The sequence below is a fragment of the Echinops telfairi genome, unplaced genomic scaffold (assembly GCF_000313985.2).
Source record: "Echinops telfairi isolate 266 unplaced genomic scaffold, ASM31398v2 ScPeMD7_9;HRSCAF=40, whole genome shotgun sequence".
NCBI classification, from domain to species: domain Eukaryota; kingdom Metazoa; phylum Chordata; class Mammalia; order Afrosoricida; family Tenrecidae; genus Echinops; species Echinops telfairi.
The window spans coordinates 79363498-79370122 of record NW_022103906.1 but is presented as its reverse complement, the minus strand read 5'-3'; the positions used below and the strand labels follow the sequence as shown (position 1 = coordinate 79370122).

Below are 6625 nucleotides of genomic sequence, written 5' to 3'. Positions count from 1 at the left end.
GACTCGGAGTTCGAGACCATCTCAGGCACAGATGTGATGGCACGAGCACTCATGACAAGGCCGGAAGAGCTGTGGGAGGACGTCGAGAAAGCATGCACAAAGAAAGGAAGGTAAAGCAGATGTCAGAAGAGACTGGGAAACTTGCTCTTCATCACAGAGAAGACAAAGCCCATGGAAGAAAGGAGGAAGTCAAAGAGCGCAGCAGACAATGTCAAAGGGCAGCTCAGGAAGACAAAGTAAAATATTACAATCAAATGTGCAAAGTTCCTGCAGTTAGAAAGCCAAAAATGGGGAACACACTCAGCGTGCCTCACATTGAAAGAATTTAAGAAAAAATTCAAGCCTTGAGTTTCATTAGTAAGAGATTACATAGGCAAACTACTGAACCATGCAGCAAACATTAAAAGGAATACACAGAGTCACTGTACCAAAAAGAACGAGTCGACGAGTGACCCAACAGATTGCTCAAATTATAGAACAAGATCATTAATATCACCAGGTGGTGCCTTGAAATAAACAAACAAACAAACAAAACCTGTCAATTTCCACACTCTTCCATCCCCATCCCCAAAATAAAGCTATTTATTTTATTTCTCCAGCTTATTTTCCTCAAATCTAGGTTCGAAAAGAACTTTTTATTTGTTTTAAGCAACTTCAGAGTCCAACATGGTAGAACAATTCGCAGAACAATTTGTGCTCTGCTTTCTTATATAAACATCCTGCCCTTCAAACATCGCCCTGGATTCTGCTGTTAGAAATGATTGCCTTTGGTTTTGAGTGTTTTTAAAACTGTGTATACCCTCTGGAAGATTTTATCAGCTACTCCCTTCCTGTGAGTCCAACAGATCACAGCATAGGGGACGCTAATAAAGGCATGTTTGGAGGCCAGGGTGAGGAGTTCAAGGTTCCAAATGCCTGAGCCTCGGGACAAGGCCACGGGGCTCTGCCTTTTACATTGAGACCCATCTTCTCGTCAAGCTTCAGGGGGGCCACGCCCAAGAGGGTGGCCCTCCAACCTTCAGCTTTGGGCTCCCAAGACTGATCATCCCCACCCCACCCTCACCTGCCTCTAGAGCAGTGGTTCTCAACCATCCTAATGCCTCGACCCTTGCATACAGTTCCGCATGTGGTGGTGACCCCCAAAACCATAAAGTTATTTTCGTGGCTACTTCCTAACTGTACTCTGTGTCGCCACCCACAGGTGGAGAACCGCTGCTCTAGCGTCTCCAGTTCTGTCTGGGTACTGCTCGTCTTCCGTCCTTTTGGTTGTGGTTCCCTGGGTGTCGCATGTGATGCTGCCACGCAGGTCTCTGATGGGTTCGCGGTAAATAGATACATAACAACGCATTTGCCATCCCAACGTTCTCCACGTGGACAATTCAGGGGCACTTGTGCTCGTGTTGAACAACCATCGCTGTTACCTGTTTCCATTCCCCCCCGCCCCCTTAAAGATGCACAGTGGCTCCCGTCAAGTCGCTCTGGATTGTCCTGCAGCCTCCCTCTAGTTCAGGTATTTGCCCCCTCGCCTTGGATTGGTGGGCGATTCACTCACACACCTCTCTGCCTTAAATCAAATCCTGTCCAATCCCCATGGTCCTAGAATGATCATCGCTGTCACCCATAGCTCAGGAGGTGCCCAGATGTCTCTCTGTCCAAGGAGGCAAGACTTGAACTCCTCCCCAGGATGCTCACAGCTGCCCTCATCTGCCCCAGCTGGACCTTCTGTGTCTCTCCCTCAAGGGGCTGGGGAGGGAAACGAGGCACCCCACTAAGTGATAGGCTGCACAATTTCATTGAATCCCCACCCCCACCCTGTGGGAGGAGTCTTTACATCTTTAGTTTTCAAATGACGGGCCTTGAGTGGCAGGGCTGGTGAAGAATAATGAGTGCATCCTGGACTGCCAGAAGAAGGGTAATGAGCAATTCTGAGGAATTCTGAATGACTAATTCTGCCTTGATGTGCTTTGGACATGTTATCTGGAGGGATTTGGCACTGGAGAGGGACATTAAAGCCCCAAAACCCAAACTCGCTGGCATCGAGTAGATGCCGACGCATGGTTACCCTGTAGGACAGGGTAGATCTGTCCCTGTGCTTTGGCGACCCTGTGTCTCTTCACAGGAGTAGAAAGCTCATCATTCTCCCTCCGAGCGGCTGTCATTTCGAACTGCTGACCTTGTGGTTAGCAACCCAGCGAGTAACCACCAGGCCTCCAGGTCTCCAGACTTGAACCCAGTACTTTTAAATTGTCTGGACACATAGCACCGAAGGTGTTTGCTATAGTGACATTGGCATTACAGTAGTGAAAATGGGGAGATGGTGGCTTGAATACATGTTAGTAAGTTGGGATTTGATAGACTTGGTTTCATGTAGTTATTTGCCTCCTAGAACCTTTTTCTAGAGAACACCTAATAATGTCACACAGTTTGGGGAGGGCAGTGTGGCTCTGTTCCCCACAATCTCCACTCTCTTACTGCTGGGCACCTTCCACTTGTTGCCCCTGCAGCCCACAGTTGTAGCCTGCACGCACACACACACACACACACACACACACACAGCCTGTACACACACTGGCACACACGTTTGTGCAAGCCCCATGTATTCTCTCGCTCGCTCCTCTTGCTTGTCTCTCAGCAGCATTGAGTGCTGGTCTCTGTGTGACCGCTGTTGTGTAAGATAGGGATTGGGGCTCTCAGAGTGGATGCCGAGGCAGGCAGATTGGGAGATTCCGGATTTGAGAAGGTGGCCCGCAGGGATGGAGGCCTACGCCCAGTCCTTGTTCCTTGCAAGCGCGTCCTGTTGCCCGAGGAAATGGCCCATGCTGCAGACACGCGGGGCCTGGGAGGTGGGAGTGACCATCTGAAGGCATGCCCAGTGCTTGCAGCTTCTTGGATCTGTGGGCCTCCGTCAGCCTTGGTCAGCGTGGCTGAGCAAGTGGGCCCTGGGGACAGTCCCACTAATGTTCCAAGGGAGTGTCCGACTCACATTTCTGGAAAGACATTTCTGGAATGGCTCCGCTGAGGGAATGCAGAGGTGGGAAAGACGACTATAAGCCAGCCTTTCCTGAGACTCTGCCAGGCCCCACCCTGTAAGGTGCCACATGGATGCGTGTGTGTGTGTGTGTGTGTGTGTGTGCGTGTGTGTGTGTGCGCGCGCGCGTGTGCATGTGCGTGTGCGTGTGTGTGTGTGTGTGTGTGTGTGTGGATGCCCAGGTCACAGTTAGGAAGCAGCAGGGCAACTGGAAGCTCTCACCGCTGGCCACTCTGTCCCTAACCCTGGCCTCTGGGGATCAGAGAAGGGTGGGAAGACAGGCAAGACTAGAACTAAATGCCCAGGAATAAGTCAGGATGCCCCCTGCCCCAAGCCACCATCAAGTCCATCCTGAATTATGGGGACCCCACGTACGTCCCAGGGGAACTGTGCTCCAGGGTGCCATCACAGGCTGATCTCCAGGCCGTTCCTCCATGGCCCCAAACTTTGGGGTTAGCAGTCAGGTGCATCCAGGTGGTAGCCCTGGGTTTGCATCCCTCATGGAGCCTGGCTGGAGCTGAGGGTCACAGAGCTACCCCCAATTGTGTGTGGGGTGGAGTAGGGGGTACCAGTATTGGGGTGCCAGTATTGCAAACCGGTCATCCTGCCCTCATGTCCAAACCTCCCATTCCCTAACGCCCAGATCACCTCCTCGAGCCCAAATCTGCCAGCCCCACATCACCCCCACCCCCAATCAAATACCCAGAGAACTGTTTTTCTCCACCCCGTGCAAAGCTCTTTGTGCACGATTGAAGTCATTCCCACTAAAGCAAGTCATTGTTTTCTGAATGACCCATGGCTCAATCCTTCCTTGGCAGGCACATTTGCATGTTAAGTAGAGCGCTTGGACAAACAAAATTCATCTTTAATTGGTAGAATAAGGGGGCAATTGTTTTAGGGGAAGTGGGGTAGACTTTCCCAGGCTCTAGCCTGCTCACCAGGCCCTCCCTTACCGCCCTCCTACCGCCCCTCGACTCATCTGGGTGGAGCTGGGATGCCCAAGGGCAGTGTATGCCGGGGGAGGAGGGGGAAGAGGAACTGGGTGGCCTCTAAGGCTCGTCCAACTCCCAAATGCTGCCGTTCTCAAATACCACAATCACATGCATTACAGATGCATTTTCAAATGTTAATAATTAATGGGAATGTTCATGTATCATATTTCGCATGACAGTCTATGATGGAAATGGCCCCAGGAGAGAGGATGGGAGAGGGAGATTGAGGAGCAAACAAGAGGGGAAACTGGGAACATTGCAGGGCGGGCTGGGAGAGCAGTGCCCATAGTCCCAGGAGAGTTGGTTTCGTTCCGTCTCAGAAGAGTGCATGTAAGTACGTGAGTGTGGATGAGATACTGTATGTACACAAGTGTGCATATGTGAGTGTGCAAAAAGCCAAAACACAACGAAACACATTCAGGGCCCTAGCGTTGATTCCGGCTGATAGCCTTCCTATAGGACAGAGTGGACTGGCCTCTGTGGGCTTCGGAGGCTGTAAATCTTGACGGGAACAGAAAGCCTCATCTTTCTCCCTTGGAGCAGCTGTTAGTTGGAGTTTATTTGGTGCAAAATGGTTTTTGGAAATCTATGCAGAGTTTTTTTTTTTTTTAAATAATACACATTTTCCATGAACTTTCTGAAGATCTTTCGTGTGTGTGTGTGTGTGTGTGTGTGTGTGTGTGTGTGTGTACACAAACAACAGTAGTAATGTGGGGCACCTTTATGTAAACTCTCACTTGTGGCAGACTTACTCCTCAATGTTCCTCTATGTCAGGGCACCATGAAAACATGCCAGTTTGCTACCTGCCCTGTGCATCTACCGCCACACCTGGCCCCAAGTAAAAGCCACGAAATGGGAATGGCAAATGTCTTGGAAGTTGACAGGAGGGAAGACTAAGCCCCTGGCACCCTAGGGGAGGGACCAACCTCAATTTGTTCCAACTGCACGCTGTGCTGCCCCCAGCTCCGGCCCCCGGGTCTCCTTGGGTTGAGCAGGAAGGTTTGCTCACACGTGTTTCTCATTCTCATTCCAGGTGTGTGTGGCTGCTGTGGCGCCCTCCGCCCCAGGTACAAAAGGCTGGTTGACAACATATTCCCTGAAGACCCAGAGGTAGGTCATACGTGACGTCTGCCCAATGCCACTGGCACCACAGTCGCACCACCCAGGCTGGGCTCTCTTGATGCCTCTGGCCTGACACGCTGTGGCTTTGGCCACAGTCCCATCCAGGGTGAGAGACTCTTGGGGCTGGGACAATGAGACCGTTTGGATCACCCTGAAGTCAGCCTGCAGAGGGCAGCTGGAATTTGCTGTGGCATGCTTTGCACCAACAGTGTACAATAAGGCATCCTTCTCATTTATATCTCTCTGGGCGATAGTTTCTTCAAGCTACTGACTCTCTTGATGGTAATATTTCCCTGCTGTTTAGTGTGAGCACTCTCCTGTCTTGGATGTCGGCTCAGGATCCATGACTTTCTCCGGGTGCCCTGTGGTGGCTGCCAGCTGTCTGAGTGTGTGCTTACAGAACATCTGTTTTCGCGGCTGCCTACCTAGTCCCTCCACCAGCCAGGGTGCCACTCAACCACCAGGCTGCATTGATTGATTGATTGATTGATCATATATTAAAATGAAAATATATTTTTCCTTCCCACCCCACTTTTCCTTCCTCTGTTTCTTGGCCTTCACACAGCCTTCAGAGTCTATGTAATTTGGTGTGAAACTGTTTTCCTTTTCTTTTATGGTAGTGGTGTCATGTGGTATTTGTCTTTCTGAGATTGAGCATCATGTCTTCCAAATTTGTCCACACCATGAGGTCTTTGACAGTTTCATTATTGTTTCTCTGGAGATGCATACTATTCCATTGTATGTACGTGCCAGAATTAATCTAGCTGTTCCTCCACAGATGGGCATCTTAGTTGTTTCTACCTTTTTGGTAATAAACATGGGCGTGACTATATGTGTTTATGTTTTATTCTTTGGGATGTACCACGCGGAGAGATTACTGGGCCATAAAGAGTTTCTGTTCATATTTGCTTAAGGACGCTCCATACTGTTTTCTGTAGTGGCTGTATAATGCTTCATCCCGACTAGCAGTGTCTAAATGGTCCCATCTCTCCACAGCCTCACCAGCATTTGCTGTTCTCTGTTTTTAGAAGTGTTTTTAATTTGGCTCCCAGTATTGGTATGAGTTGTTTTAATTTGGATTTCCCTTATAGCTAATGATTGAGAGCATTTCTTCATATGTTTTTTTGGCTGCCTGGATGTCATTTGGGGGGAATTTCCTATTTATGTCTTCTGTCCATTTGTTAATTGGATGATTTGTGCTTTCCATATGAAAGTGCTGCTGTGCTCTACAGAATTTTAAGATTAGTCCTTTATCTGATATATCACTGCCAAAATGTTTTTTCCCAATTTGTGGGTTCTGTTTTTACTGTTTGATGAAGATTTTTGATGTACATAAATGTGTTTTTAAGAGGTCCCACCCCACATTGGAGACAGGGCATGGTGCCCCAACAGGCTAGACTGGAAAACACAAGTTTTTCTTGCTTTGTATATTCTAATTTGTTCTTCGTCAGTGGATTGATGTTGTTGCTGTTTTGTTGTACA

At 49.2% G+C, this 6625-nt stretch overlaps 1 protein-coding gene across 1 annotated transcript in view; it reads left to right on the top strand.

Moving 5' to 3' along the window:
- The first annotated feature begins 5054 nt into the window (after positions 1-5054).
- EFR3B (EFR3 homolog B) overlaps positions 5055-6625 on the top strand; it is a 64650-nt gene continuing 63079 nt past the window's right edge. The window contains exon 1 of the mRNA XM_004696411.3: positions 5055-5131. The gene's annotated coding sequence lies outside the window, so the exon portion shown is untranslated. The remainder of the gene's footprint in view (positions 5132-6625) is intronic.